The 16,136-nt window shown below is 42.6% G+C and overlaps 1 long non-coding RNA gene across 1 annotated transcript; it reads left to right on the plus strand.

Annotated features, from left to right (window-relative positions):
* The first annotated feature begins 2,592 nt into the window (after positions 1 to 2,592).
* On the plus strand, positions 2,593 to 3,135 carry LOC136540920 (uncharacterized). Its single transcript, XR_010780049.1, has 3 exons — positions 2,593 to 2,685; positions 2,780 to 2,918; positions 3,002 to 3,135. It is a non-coding gene; the product is annotated as an uncharacterized lncRNA (long non-coding RNA).
* Positions 3,136 to 16,136: the final 13,001 nt, after the last annotated feature.

Consider the following 16,136-nt stretch of genomic DNA (forward strand, 5'->3'; position numbering starts at 1 on the left):
GTTTGAGGGGCATTGGGATTAGGTTCTAGGTCATTCGACCCATGTTGGGTGGCCCGACCCTATATGTACAGTTCTAGCTCGACCCATGTTGTGATCTTTCGAAAGACATAACTTTCTCATCAGGACTCCGAATTAAGTGACTCAAAACACCAATTCATATGTCTTGATGAGCTCTTTGACATGGTGTAGCCAAATTAGGCATTTGATCATGTGTTTCACCATGTCACAAGTCATCCTTGTTGTTACATTAACATAGTCACCAAAACTTGTGGGAATTGATTAGAATTAAGCCCTATGACTATGGTGGATGTTAATTGTACTACCAACTTAAGCATAAGTTGATGGTATGAAATAAGGAGTTAGTGACCATCAACAAAGCTCCCCCCCTACATTTTGATTTAATACACAACTTTCTTAGGATATCAACAGAGAAAAGGACTAAGCCAAGACTGAGGTAGGTTTAATACACAACTTTCTTAAGATATGAAGTATGCGTAAAAGTTATTCCAAGTCAAACTCATACATGTGGGTTTTGAAGTGGTTACAACATCAACGTGGGCGGTTGAGAAATTGAACAGTTCTGACTTGAAGACATAGATCCCTTCTCCTTCTCAGGTAAGATTAGAGTTTTTGACAATATTTTTCAAAACAAATCATAGTTCATGTTACTCCTCATATATATGGTTCTCTGAGATCACTCAGTCGTTTATATATATGTGTCCTCACCAAGAGCTTTGCTTTTGCCAAAAGATACTAGAACTATAGCTTATGTAGAGCTTTGGGTAGGGAAACTTGATAGGCATACTTAGATTGTTTATATTGTAAAGGCAAAGCATGGATCCTTGGAGGAAAACAACATACAAACTATGATCAAGAGTGCAAGTGTGTGGATATGAGTGGAAGTTTCATTACTTAAACTTTAAAGATTCTTTCTCCATTTCTAGCTATCATTATTTCTCATCTCTCTTTTCTATTTTTCTTCTTTTTTTGTTCTCATCTTTTTCATCATTCTTTTTGAACTCTCTCTCTCTCTCTCTCTCTCTCTCTCTCCATTTTTTTCTTCCATAACATATATACAGCATGTGTTTTTTCAAAATTGTATGGAGAGAGATCTTGGATGCATGGAGACTTTACTTGATGGGGTATGGAAAGGAATGTTTTTGCTTACTCTCAGTGTAAGAGTATAACATATATGGGTGGAGCATACGTGATCTTGATCATGTAAGCATGATGCATCCCTCACTAGGTAGCATAGATCTGTGGTTTATAAACATATGCATATGGCTCTGCTAGGACATTCATACTATAGAGGAGTTATGAAGCAATGGTTTTAGATTTTATTCAAAACAAAAGTCTCCAAAACCCCTTGATTAGAAAGGAGGACTTGTCTTGTCATTACTATAGCACACTTTATAAGAATTTAGGTAATGCTATCTGTCGCGGGGTCGAAACCATGGCAAGCATTGTTGTTCGTCGGGTGTCACTGAGTGTGAGTTCTCCGGTGGCTCGGGTGGACTCAAGAACACAAAGAACACATAGAGGACACATAGGTTTACCTAGTTTGGGCTATTGGGGCCCTACGTCCAGCAGTTCGATGATCCTTGTATTCAAGAGCACCCAAATTGGGGGGTTACACAGAGTGTAAGAGATTTAGCAGGGGAGATCGCTCGGTGCTGATCTAGGCTCGTCAGCGGTGAGGTCTCTTCCTCGTTGGAGATGAAGATGATGGAAACGGGGGAGGAGCTCTCGGTTCTCCTGTCAGGGTGGCTCTACTCTCGGTGCAGAGCTCGAGCCGTTGGGTCGTGAGGACTCAAATGATCTGATATGTTTCATCCTTCTTTTATCCTCTCTCCTCTGCAGGATCCAACCTCCCCTTATATATCGAGGTAGGTCGGGTACATGGCGGTTTGGGGAGTCTAGTCTATATGATCTACATGCGCCGGAGTCCAGGAGGACCACTACCGGAATCGAAGGCTTTGCCGAGTGTCATATTCTTTGCCGAGTGTATTTTATCGGACACTCGGCAAACCATCTCTTTGCCGAGTGCCAAACTAAAAACACTCGGCAAATATTCTGACACACGGCAAACTATCTGTTTGCCGAGTGCCTTATTAAAAACACTCGGCAAACGGTTTGACACTCGGCAATACTACTGAAAAACACTCGGCAAACTCCGGCACTCGGCAAATATAGAAAAAACACTCAGCAAATTACGACACTCGGCAAACATCGCGCCACGTGTCCCTCCGTGAAAAGAGAAAAATAATTAAAAAAGATTTGCCGAGTGTCAGATCTAGGACACTCGGCAAACTCTTTTATTTGCCGAGTGTCAGATCTAGGACACTCGGCAACATCGCACCACGTGTCCCTCCATGAAAAAAAATAAATAAAAAATAAAAAAAATCCTTTGCCGAGTGTCAAATCTTAAGGACACTCGGCAAACTCTGCTTCTAAGGCCCACGCGTGCGTCTGGTTACTTCCCTCACATCTCACACCACACCGCAGCGCTCCCCTCCGACACGGGATGGCAGGCACCACCCCTCCCCACCCGCCGGCTCGGAGCGGGCGCCCGTCCATCTGAATCACACAGATCGGGACGCCGGAGGAGGAGCAGCGCCGTTCCGCATCGCCGGAGCAACAACCACGGGCGCGGAGAGGCCCGCCCGCCAGCAAGCGCAGGCGCAGGTAACCGCAACCCCTCTCCTCGTCCCCTCCCCTCCGCGGCGCCGGCGGTGACAAGCGGGGCTCGCCTGCTCGCCTTACGCACCGCTAGCTGCAGGCAGTATGGCGCCCGGCGGCTGCCTTCTCGCCTCGCCGCCCAGACGCAGCGCGTGCGTGCGTCGTTGTCACGAGTCGTTTCCTTCTGGGGGCTCTCAGTCAGATCCCGTGGCCTCTGCTCTGCGATGCCTCGGTAGGAGGTAAGTGCCCGTTTCAATCTTAGACGAGTGCGGATTCGGCCACATCTCACTTCACTTATGATTTATCACCTCGCTATCTGCAGTTCAAGCTTGGATCCCTGGATCCCATACCATCGGTCTCTCGGAGAGTGTAATCCAGCGAGCGTTGAGTTGAAGCCGTGCAAGTGGAGATGAGGACTCTGAAGAAATCCGACAAGAAAGCTGCCCTCGACTTCGCAGCGCGGAGTTTCAATGTCACCACATCTAGTTCGTGTGTTTCTGGCTACTGAGTGATATTATGTTGTGCTGTATTCTGTTATTATGCGATTGCCAGATTCCAGACTGAGTGTATTAGGCATATCTGCATCAATCGGTATTATACTGATGGATTTTTGCTGAGCATTGTGATGGTTGATCTTATTTAATTGTGGAATCCACATCATGCATTTTTCATATATACAGTACATTTGGAGAACTGTCATACATCGTATGGATTCTAAGTGGTTTTAATGGTGTTCTAATGCAATTTTTTTTTCTTTGCAAAATAGGTTTGCCGAGTGTAATTCAAAAAACACTCGGCAAACCTTTTTTTTTTGCCGAGTGTCAAATTTGACACTCGGCAAACCATTTGCCGAGTGTGCGATAAAAAACACTCGGCAAATAGCTGTTTGCCGACAAATCAATGCCGTGTGCTGTATGCCGAGTGTAACACTCGGCAAATCGTTTGCCGAGTGTTTTTGGGCCTTTGCCGAGTGCCTCTGGCACTCGGCAAATCTACTGTACCCCGTAGTGGACGTTGTAGCTGTGCGGATGGACCTTAGCATTGTTGTGGAGTCGAAGAAGCCCTGGGCATCGTCCGGTTGCTCTGTTCTGACGCTCTGACCATCAGGCTTTGTCGGCTTGGACCGGCCTCCACCACCAGGTGTACTTTCTGAAGGCTTCCTTGGTGGTGAAGGCATCCGACTTAAGGGGCTGACAAGCGGGCCCGGGAGCCCCCGAGCCCCTAAAGCCATCGGGGAGTTTTGTCCCCTTGTGTCACGCCCCGTGTGTGACCTTGGAAGAGTGGTTGGCAGTGCCCGCTGTGCAGAACCGGGGAGCCCCTGAGCCTTGGGCACTCGGGGCGCTTGCTTCCAGCCCAGGCCTTGGCTCGCGCTAGAGGCCGGGCCCGACCCGAGCTCGGGCGAGCCTCAAGTCCCGAGCAGAGGCAGCATGCGTGCTCGGGCTCTGCTCATTGCGTCGCGCGCCTTTTACTATAGGACTACAAAATAAATTCTCAATCGGTTTTTTATTCTCCGTCCATGTGCAAGACAGGCTGTAATGAAACTTTAATAATGTACATGCTCGGTCGATGCTTGCCTATAAATAGCTAGGAGCGTAGGAAGTTGTAGCCATCGACTAAGCTAAGCTAGAGGCAAGGTAACTTGAAGTATAAACTCGTCTTATTATTAGTTCTTTATTGATTCTTCAGCTAGTTAGTTTCATCACCTTGTCCTTTGAGCCAGCAATGGCAATCCAAAAGTCATATAACAATATGAGCAAAGTGGCTCTAATGGTAGTAATCCTAGTTCTAGCATGTCAAATCTTGTCAGCTCATTGCACTCCTATGATAGCAAGTACTCCTACTAGAAGATACCTTCAAGTGCAGTCGTCAGCTATCACTGCTACTACGACGACCACAAAAGCAGGGATGATGGAGGGCACAATCACTCCCACAGAAGGTGGTGTTCCTGGAGCGGCAGAGGACGTCCGCCCTACTAACCCAAGCCACAGCCCTGGGATCGGTCATGCATTCACCCACAACAGGATTGGGAGGAAGCTGCTTACTACGATCATCAGTCAATGATGATTAAATGATGAAGATTGATTCAACAGGCAGCCTGCAGTAGCAAGTAGCTTAGTTTGTTTCGTTCCTTCCCCTTTCGTCTTTGTTGTACCTTGCTTCTTCTTAGTTAGTTACCATTTGTAATAGTAATTTGGTAATATCTATGATTATATGTATTTGTCATTTTACTGTCCTTTGCTTTGCAAATTCTCCGCATACACCCAGATGGGACATGCATTTATTTGTCATTGCATGGTTATTGAGTTGTTACCCAAAGCAGCTCGTCGTACATGTGTGAACTACGATTACAGGCTTTTATTCAAATTGAAACATAGTGCTGATGACGACCCATTTACTTCCTTCGTTCTCCAAAATGAAAAACCATTTACCAGCTCCTTTGAAACCGGTACAACGCAAGTTTCTTGAGCGACTGTATGTTGCATACATGCATGGCCATGATGTATAGCAAATAAAGGCTAATAACACATTTGCAAGGTCGAGCATTTTGTGTAAATGCACGCATGTTAGGTTTTCCCCTACTATCCCCCTTCCTGGAAGAATACGCAGCTGGAGGCGTAACGACATCATATGTTAAGTCCCAAATGAAATCTTATGTGTATGCCATGTTGCCAACGTCGATATATAACCACCCTCTAGCAGGGCGCCCGCCGGCCATTTATATTAGGAGGCTTAAGTTGTCCTACTGTTGTTTGTTTTTGTTGTGAAGAAAAGAGAGTCTTTCATTAAGATAAGGTAGCATTACAATGTTTGAGCACAAGGTGCTTGATTCATGAGAGTATTCTTGCTAACCTTTACTACTCTTTTTTGCTATATTGAGTTCTGGACTCTTAAGCTTTACTACTCTTTTTTTTTGCTCGCAGGATATGTCCACGCGTGCGTAACCTCTTGTAAATAAGGTTTGATCGCCTGAGACAGGTGATGTCCAACTTACTCTATCTCGTAGACTCTGTATTGCTACCATGAATTCGGTTCTAAAGGAAATGGTGTTTATCCCAATTTTTTAAAAAAAATCTTTACTACTTATAAGTCATCTCATTGACGACTCCATGTCTGCAATCATGGTTTCATCAGGGACCTCTGTAACGCCTTTGAGGTGAGACGTCCTAAAAACACAGGCCGTGCAATCAGTTTCTAGAATTGTTGGTTTATCATCATGGACCTCAGTAACGCCTTTGAGGTGAGTACGTCCAAAAACACAGGTCCAAAAACACAGGTCGTGCAATCAGGGATCTCTTTAACGTACGCCCTTCGAGGTGATCAAACCATCGCTCAGCCATATGTAACCCTTCCTCACAAGCTAGGAATTCTGCCTCCTCCACCTGCGAGCAGTGAAACAACACTCTGCAAGCTGAGAGCCTGAGAGAAAACTATTGGAGGGTTCAATTATATTAACCATGCATCCGGTTGGAGGGTTCCATATATATAGGTTAGATGGTTCATTTGTTTTTCTAGTCCGATGATTATATAATACTATTTCCTAAAGAAAGTGTTCAAAGTGGAATGGCAGCGCCCAGTATATAATTCTTACAAGATAAATTAATTAACAACATAGCAGAGATGAGGAAAAGCAGCTTGTTTTTTTTTAACAAAAAAGAGCAAAAACCAAGCTGCCTGAAAGCAGTTGTGTCCAACTAACCGTCCTGTCCGGACATATAATACAGCATGCATGCTTAATTAATCCACTGGAAACCGTCCAATACTCCAACAACTACAGAACTGAATACTAATACTGAATGAGCTTTTGCATCTGTTGTCGCCAGATCGAGCGTACGAGTCCTCTGTCCTCCCCTTCGTCTTGGGAACTCACTAGAAAAAGGGACTTCGTCGAATATCCCTGCTTTGCGCCTTCCGTCATGTATTCATATGTTTGACAGTGATAGGTAGAGGCTCCTATATATAGCTAGCTCTCTTTTAATTAATTAGGTAAAAATTAATGCAGTACTACGTACTTACGTAAATACCATATGTTTGAAATACTTTCGTTATTACAAGACATCTAAGATCCAGTCTCAGAGATGTGCTTGATTGGGATTGCTTGAAGTCACTACGTCAGAATACTCCATCACTGTCGGTTCAAAATACTCCATCACTGTCGGATTTTGAACTGGCACAACCATACCGGTAGTGATGAGGGTAATCTATCATTGTCGGTTCTTACAAACCGGCAGTGTTCTTCAACTTCACTGCCAGTTCTTCACACAACCGGCAGTGTTCATTTCCACCAACACTGCCGGTTCATCAGACCACCCGATAGAGCTCAATTCTAACAACACTGTCAGTTTGTGTTTCAACCGATAGTATTGTAGTAAGAATCACTGCCGGTTTGTGACAAGAACCGGTAGTGATGGCTAAGCCAACGCTGCCGGTTTGTGGCTCGAGCAGGCAGTGCCATCACTGTCGGTTTTGTTGCTAACCGACAGTGATGTTTACGACAACACTGCCGGTTTTCTGATAACCGGCGGTGATGTCACGTTCGCAATTTATTGTTTTATAACTGATTTTAATTTATATTTTTTCGTGAAATCGGATTTCGCTTTATATACGCTACATAGACGAAAGGTACATCAATATTAAACATTACAAATGTTACGATTACAATTCAAATGTTCTTATCCACATCTCGATCCCTCAAAATAAAAAAGAAATGTTCTTGGACTTCACACATGCTTCTCGGACTTCTTACAATAATCTGGCGAGCTGCTCTGGGCCATACTGGTCCTTTTACTTCACGGATTGTGCAATGGAAAATACTCTATCTTTTTTCTAATACCTCGGCTAAGATGAATTTTGCCAGCTCCGATTGCAGTGCGATGATCTCCATGTCTAACAACCTTTCGTGGTTATATTTCTTGCGCTGTCGTTCAAAAAAAATGATATCCAAAGAGGAACAGTAAATCATTTTATTGAATTATTAACAGACATAAATGAAATGGGGATTATACACACCAACTTATCGGTTTCTTCCGATTTTCCGCCGATGTAGCGAAGCATTGCCCACATTACATAAAACCCGCATTCATTATTTCCCGCCAACTGTGATAGATACTTCCCCTCCATTTCGACAACCTTAAATGGGACCGGCTTCCCACCGATATGTTTTCTTCGGACACTAAGCAACATTAAAAGGAGAAACATTAGAAAGCGGTATGTGTGATTAGAAAATAATATGTTATTAGGATCGCTTACTAATTCAGCACTGCCACTAGTGCATCCAGATGATGAAATGGTTTTTTCTTCGAGTCTCATACCTCGATCAGATTTTTAGCAAGATTAACACAAATGAAGAAGAAATGGTTGCTGCAATCACATAATCCTATTATCGAATAATCTTAACAAAAAATAAAGAATAAAATTAAAAGCCGAGAACACATACTCGCACTTGTAGGCTAGAAGTGTGTGGGTTTTGTTCTTCATCGTGAATTCGTTGAAAACAGCAATCAATCTCTGTTTCAGGTCTTCCACGTCACATCCATAGAGGCCTATACATGTCCTCTCATTGACTCGCAAGGGGTCCAAGAAGCCTATGTAATCCTATTTGCTTTTTAGAATACAAAATTTTGCTATACACCTACATAAAAATCATGGAAAGTGCTTAAAAGTCAATAATTTATGTCTCAAGAGAGTAGTTAATTGTAATATCGTGCGTGTAGGGTACTTACATAGTCCACAGCGTCAACATTTGCGCATTGAGAGAGCGTTTCTGATATAGCTGGAACAAGCACTCCCACTCGACATCAAACTTCTCTTCTTTAGGATAATGAAAAACATGTGGCGAACGGATAATAACCTCAAAACTAAAGTCGTCCGTCTCTGTTGTTTGAGCCATGTAATATTCATGTAACTGGTGCATATATGTTGTCAGATTTTTATACACATGATCGGGAACCAAAAGATTACCCCTTTCATACTTCATTGCCGGTGTTGCCGTCCCTTGTACATCATAATAGATGGTCGCGGCCTCTTCTATGGTTAATCCTGGGTTGTCTTCGACGTACTTCTGTATGTTCCTTAAATCTTTATTATATATTTCTTCGTCTCTTGTTGTAGCGTATTTATTCTGTGTTTGCCTTTCGAATTTGGACTTCAACAAAAATGAAGGCAGTGAGGCACAAAGATTGAAGAAACTAACACAATCTTGCTTCGAGATGTGTGCTGTAAATTTTTCTTTCATCAAGGTGGTAACGCTGCCACTGAACGATCTTTTTCTTTTTTGTTCGTCTACTTTGGGAGCATTAGCGACCGAATCCAAGGACCTTTTCTACGACTGCAAGGATGTCCTTGATCTTGTTTTGGGCTGAGGTGGAGGAGGAGGAGGATGATGATGAGAATTTTGTTTTCCCGACACTAATGAAGATGGAGGAGGAGGAGGAGTCTCTTTTCTCGGGGCTGATGAAGATAGAGTCGGACGAGGAGGAATAGAATGAGACCTCTATCTTCTCGGGGTAATAGCTCTAGATGAGGAGGGGAGTGATCTCTGTTGGGAGATGGTGAGTGATCATCACGGGTGGGCAAAGACTCATAGTCAACCTTATCATCAGAGGATAATTGATGGTCAAGCTTAATGAAGCGCTTGCGCCAGGCCACTTGAGAGCCCTTATTTTGACCAAGTTTTGGCATGTCTTCCGCTACGGGGTACTCAATGGGTATCTTGTTAAACTTCTTATCAAATATTCTATCAATGGTGATGCGAACGTACCTCTGTGGAATTGGGTAGCCATTAATTGTCCCATCTCCCACAGGCCTAGCCTGACCTAGCGTCACCTTGTCCTTTGTCCATTTCTAACGGATGTACAACTTGACATTGATGGGTTCAGTGATGCCGTCCATTAGATGAGGCACATTCGCCTCTTCTTCGTCGAGCGGGGTCGATCCGCAGTTGCTATGACCCCTAAATTATGGGCTAAAGGCAGTAGGAGTAGGGTTTTGTGGTACTCTTGACCCCTTGGACAACAAAATTTGCTTGACTCGTGCTTCAACAGTCGCCTCAATCCGTGCTTCCATTATGTCTTCCATCTCTTTTAGTCATCTCAAATACTCTGCCTTCTGTTCTGCTCTACCCCTCGAGCGGCTTCGATAAGTGTTAGATTCTTGGGGGATTGCTAGTTTCTAAGGAACAACACTGGTTCCTCTAGTGCGACTAGGGTGCTCCTTGATTCCGAGTGCTTGGGTGAGCACGTCTTTCTCCCTATTAGAAGTGCGAGTCCATTGCCTCACCTCCTCAGTTATCTAGGAGATCCTCTAGATGAGTTCGCTCATGGGTTCATTTGTGGAGCTAAAGCTCCCGTCCTCGGCGTGCTGTACATTCCTCCCCATATAGCATAATACTGATCTGGGCTCCCAATCGTCTGTTTCAACCTGAACGCCTTCCTCAGCAAGGCAATCTATCTTTTGAAGTTCTGCTTCAAATTCTAGCATCTTTTTGGCGTAGCCATGAGAACCGAGATGATGAGGATTCGTCGCTTTCTGCGAGTTCTCCATATTCTTCCTTCTCAGTGCTAAGTACTCCTCGGATAACCTGTATTCCTTGAAATCTTGCCAGAAGTCCTTCTGCTTGCTAAACTGTCCACCATTGAAATCTAGCTCTTTATTTTGAAGAACAAAATTCTTGTACAATGATCTCTTGAAATTCTTGAAGCATGTCCCCACGATTTCTTTTGCTTTTTTCTTGACTAACTCCCTATCATACTCGGTTGGGAAAGTGAAATACTCTAGGATCTTGACATCCCATATGTAATCCTTCTCACTTTTGGGAACCCTCCATGGGTCATTATCTTTCCCAATCCACTTCTTGTACCTAATCAGGATGGAGTCCCTAACAAGTAACCTGAGGATAGTCTTGTATTTGGTCAAAGCTATAGGCGGTGAGAGTGGATCCCCGAATTCATCGAACTCAGTAATGTGCCAGTGTGCATTCCTACCAATAGGAATCTTTGACACGCCTTGCTTGGATCTGGCCTTCCTGCTACCCGAACCCTCTGGCTCCTTGGCCGGCGGAGGCTCCTACTAGAGACACTAAGTAAGCCATGACCCTCTCAATTGATTAGCATGTGTGGCTACATAGTCACATGATACCAAAGTTACTTAGCCATCTTAGTCATTTTGACCCAGATCGAGCAGGCCGGACGGGGTCCATGGCTGCTCGTTCTCACCGACCTGATTGACACCGTCACCGTTTGTTGGATCATGTGGCTCTCCCATCCCAGTGATATTAGCCGCCTCTAGTTGCTGATCTGTTCTTTGGCAACGGGGTAACATGTGATGATGAGTCATGGCTGTGACACGATCGTGGTTAGTTTTGGCCATGGACAACTACTAATAGCATATGTTCATATATATATATATATATATATATATATATATATATATATATATATATATATATATATATATATATATAATATGTTTAATGCAAAGTCTAACAATAAGTGCACATATAACAAAGTCCACCTACTGTTATATAAAACTAAGCCTACATCAACTTCCAAATAAGAAAAGCGATGACCATAGCCATAAATAAAAGCATGACATCTTTCTAAGACCAAGGAGCATTTCTCCTAATCTTCACATCTCCGGCGGGTGGCTTCTCTTCGATCTCCAGTGCTAGCAGATGGCCATGGTTTGTATTCATTGGACCATAGTAGGCCAGTTGCCCATGGTTTGTAAGGTAGGCCGGATGACTATAGTAGGCCCTCAAAGCTTCAGCTTCTGTGTTGTATTTTTTTGTGCAAATTACCAGGGTAGCGATTGACTTGAGCATAGCAATCTTCCCAGGTTCGATAAATCCCAGGCATGTGACCAACATGCACTACATACCATGCCATGGTTGCCTATACATTTAAGTAAATTAGGTTTTCATTCAAACATGATGTATTCTTATAAAATTTAATATATTCACGAATAACACACAACCATTGCATAGATAGGAGTGTTTGGAAAATAGCTATTCACGTGCCTTAGTAATAGTTGTTAGATGTAGGAAAGATATAAAGAATATTTTTTATTTGTTAAAAACCAAATGATGATTTAGAGAGCTAGTTTAAGACTTTTGGATATACTCCTAGAGATGTCTCAAAGTCTTCAGTCTCACTATAAATCCCCCAACCATCAGCGCGAGGTTCTTTCACAAGTATCAGTGCAGGTAAGCATCTTTCCAAATTAGTGATACTTTGATCTAAAACTTACATGGTTGGTAGGGGCAAATATGCATCTCATACTATCCTAGGAAAGTGACATGCAAAAACTCATAATAAGATAGGATTGTTGGAAAATATTCCCAGTTTAATGCACAAGGGTACATAACTATGTATTACTTGTAATCTTGCATAAGTTAATAATTATGCATCTTTATGCTGATAGCATGGAGAATTCCATGACAAGTTTGGACATATATTAGTTCTATAGGTCTAAAGTATATATACTCCATCCTCACATCCAAAAACATTGAGTATCCGCCTGATGGGAGCGCAGTTGCAATTGCAAGCTACGAGGTGAGGCCAGCCATTGGTTTCACATATGTATCCGGCCAAGCTCCAATGATGCACAAGATAGTTTCACAGAGAAAACGTAAGTTTGTTTCACAGAGAAAATGCAAGTACTCCAAAAATAAACTACCATTAACGTTTAGAGAGCAATTTCTGTCAAGTATTACGAGTCCCTGCTTTGTTTATCCTGGTAACCAAAAATAAAATTATGCTTTTGTTCTTATCAGTATATTGATGAATAGAGCTGAGAAACATGCTACTAAGTAACAATGTACTACTTACTAGCAATGCATCTAGAAACACAAAGAAACAGACAGCACACACTGTGTGGCAAACCTAGGTTCTACCATTCACAGCTACATGATCAAACTGTATGACAGCACACACTGCATGATCAAATTGATTCAAGTAAGCAGCTGTGGGACATTTCATCTGACATGTAGCGGGCAGTGAGCCACGCACTCATCATGGGGGTAGGAAAGCAGCTGTTCGCGCGCTCCTGAAGGCCTCGGTGGTGGGACGGACGGCGCTGTGCTCTGGCTTGGCACGGATGGCGTGGTGCTCTGGCTTGGGGCGGTGGACGGCGTGGGGCGGTGCTCCGGCGTGGGGCGGTGCTCCGGCATGGGGTAGTGGATAGCGTGGGGCGATGCTCCGGTGCAGGGTGGTGCTCGAACGGCGCGGGGGGAGGGGTTGGCGTGGTGTTGAAATGAATTGGGATAATTTCAACTCGCGCCACTTTTATAGCAGTAGCTCATCACTACCGGTTCTGCTTGTAAACAGACAGTGATGGGGCACATCACTACCAGGTCACTCCCTAAACTGGCAGTGATGTGCTGTAGTAGTTAGGTGTTAAGTAGAATAAGTTTTCGTTTTCTTTCGAACTCCTCCTACTAGCGCAACGGTTAAGACCCCTCAACTTAGCCCCTAAGACCCGTGTTCGAGTCCCAGGCAGCCCAAATTTTTTTGTTCTATTTTATAAATTATTAATTTATTTTGGAAAATAGCTCATCACTGCCGGTTTTGCTTGTAAACCGATAGTGATGGGGTACATCACTGTCGGGTTATTCCCTAAACCGGCAGTGATGTTGTGTAGCTGTTAGGTGTTAACTTAGGTGTTAAGTAGGATATGTTTTCATTTTCTTTCGAACTCCTCCTACTGGCGCAACGGTTAAGACCCCTCAACTTAGCCCCTGAGACACATGTTTGAGTCCTAGGCGGCCCAAATTTTTTTGTTCTATTTTATAATTTTTTAAGTGGCCTAAAGGTCAAAAGGAAAAAGTAAATAACCCTTAGCACACATCCTATACTAGCGCAGCGGTTAAGTCTCTGAACTCTACAGCTCGAGACCCGCGCTCGAACCCAAGGGCTGGCATATTTTTTTTAATTTTTTATATATCACTGCCGGTTTTTAAAATAAACAGACAATGATAACCAGTATCACTGTCGATTTATTCTCATTAATGCCGGTTTTTTGAAACCGACACTAATGTTTATATATATTAAAAAATTCTTTTATATACTGAATAAATAGAAGCATATGTATTCTTATGTCGAAATGACTTGAAATTTTTTTGGCAAGCTTTTACACCCAAATTAAGACCCCACATAGGATCTTAAATTTTTTTGATTAGTTTTTTTATTTATTATATTTTTCTATGTGCTGAATGAGACAAAAGAAGGTGAATTTCATCTTGGACCCAATAGATTTTTTCATCCACCTCCACAAAATTCTTATCCCTAGGGCACATTAGAGACTGTGTAAAAGTTTGGCACCATTCCAGATCTTTTCGTGGGTAGACTCAGTTCAACATATAATTAATCGGTGTCGTCGCGAGAAAATTTAATTAAACCTTACAAAGTAGCAAACCATCTCCAAAAAATCCTAAACTTGGTGTTTCCTTCACACGTGGCACGTGCAAGCCTAAGAAAAAGTTTGAGACAAATACGACACCAGAATGCCTATGAACCAATGAAACCTTGATAACCTATGTATAGAGTCATGGTTCGATGAAAGGGAACGTGTACATTTGTGAAGCATGTATACTCCGCCTATGTCGAAATGGCTTACATTTTTTTGACAAGCATGTACACCCAAATTAAGACTCGACATAGGATCTGAGGTTTTTCTGATCTTTTTTTATTTATTATATTTCTCTCTGTGCCGAATGAGACAAACGAGGGTGAATTTCATCTTGGACCCAACATATTTTTTCATCCACCTCCACAAAATTCTTATCCCTAGGGCACATTAGAGCCTGTATAAAAGCTTAGCACCATTCTAGCTCTTTTCGTGGGTAGACTCGGTTCAACATATAATAAAATGGTGTCGTCGCGCGGAAATTCAATTAAATCTCAGAAAGTAGCAAACCATCTCTGGAAAATCCCAAACTTGGTATTTCCTTCACACGTGGCACGTGCAAGCCTGAGAATAATTTTGAGACTAATACGACATCGGAATGTATATTTCTAGTTGCTCAATAAATATTACACGAACTACATGCATGACAATAATTAAACACACAAAGCCATACATATTAAAATTAGAACCCAATTAAACTACGACCTTGAAAACCTAGCTAAATAAACATTAATTACTATTGGAATCACTGCCAAGATCGATCAGGCCACACACACTAACATGCCTCTATAGCCATATATGGTAATTGATGTCACGGATTATGTATCCGCTTGTATCGATGAAGTCCAATGCCCGTATGAGTGCACTCTCTCGTGCCTCACAATACCGAAAGAATGGTCAGCCATAGATGTAACCTACTGAATGACCACTGCCCCTGTTAGTAATCCTTATGCAGTATTGGCGTCCTTCTATAGTGAGCTGGCCATGGTTTCCATTGTAGAAGTCTCAATCATACCCGAGTTGCTCCGTAGCTTGGTCTAGAACGGCCCACAAGCCACATGCAGCATAAGTAAGGTCCTAGAGTGCAATCTGCATGCAGAGAAAAAGAAAAAAATAGAGAATGTTATTATAATAATAAACAACAAATAACCATGACTCAGGTATAAGTGACCATTTTACCATATCTGCATGGTTGTAGCTCGTAAACCATTCGCTTGCTTACGGGACGAGGATATCACCAGCATTCAAAGCAAATGCCTTGAAGTGCGAGAAATTAGGCACATCATAGCAAATACGTCGAAGTGCCTCTAAATAGATGCGCACGGCACTTAACTGGGCGCTTATCACGTCCAGGCTCTGTATTCTTGTCCCGTGGATATGGTTCCGATGATTTGAACCCTTCATAGGGATGGAAAAACTAAGTTCACATGTCCATAGCCAACCACTTGCATTAGATGCCATATTCTCGACGATGTCCGAGATAAAGAACCAGTTAAGTGCTGTTCATAGCCAATCTATTGGGGATATAGTTTGCGACATTTATGCATGCAACAATGATATTAAACTAATTACACTTATTTGTTAGCATAAAAAAACAAAAGATGTTGGAAAATATTTCATACAATAGCTGGAACAGGGAACCGTGGAATGGCCACATTAGGAGCGAATGGCTCATTGCCAGGGTGGAAACCTGGTTCTTGTGGTGGGGGAGGTCCGTTGTTCATACCACCTGATCGATAAAATGCAAAAAAAATATGAACATAAAATATATGTACAAAAAATTCTTCCAAGTAAAATGTGGCAACATAATTAAATATAGATCGAATGCAAGGAATAAGAATATATATAAATGTAGAATGCAAAGAAACATGAATATAAATATAGATCAAATGAATATAGATAGAATATTGGAGAAGATAACATATCAATACCATTGAAAAATGCGACCAAATCACGTAGAGAGAGAGTGGATGTCTTGAGAAGTGAGAGTGAAACATGAGAAATAAGACTGAGAGAGTTCGTGGATGGGTGGGATAGATGTATGTGGCCGGCAGTTT

Source organism: Miscanthus floridulus, chromosome 2 (genome assembly GCF_019320115.1).
Source record: "Miscanthus floridulus cultivar M001 chromosome 2, ASM1932011v1, whole genome shotgun sequence".
Lineage (NCBI taxonomy): Eukaryota > Viridiplantae > Streptophyta > Magnoliopsida > Poales > Poaceae > Miscanthus > Miscanthus floridulus.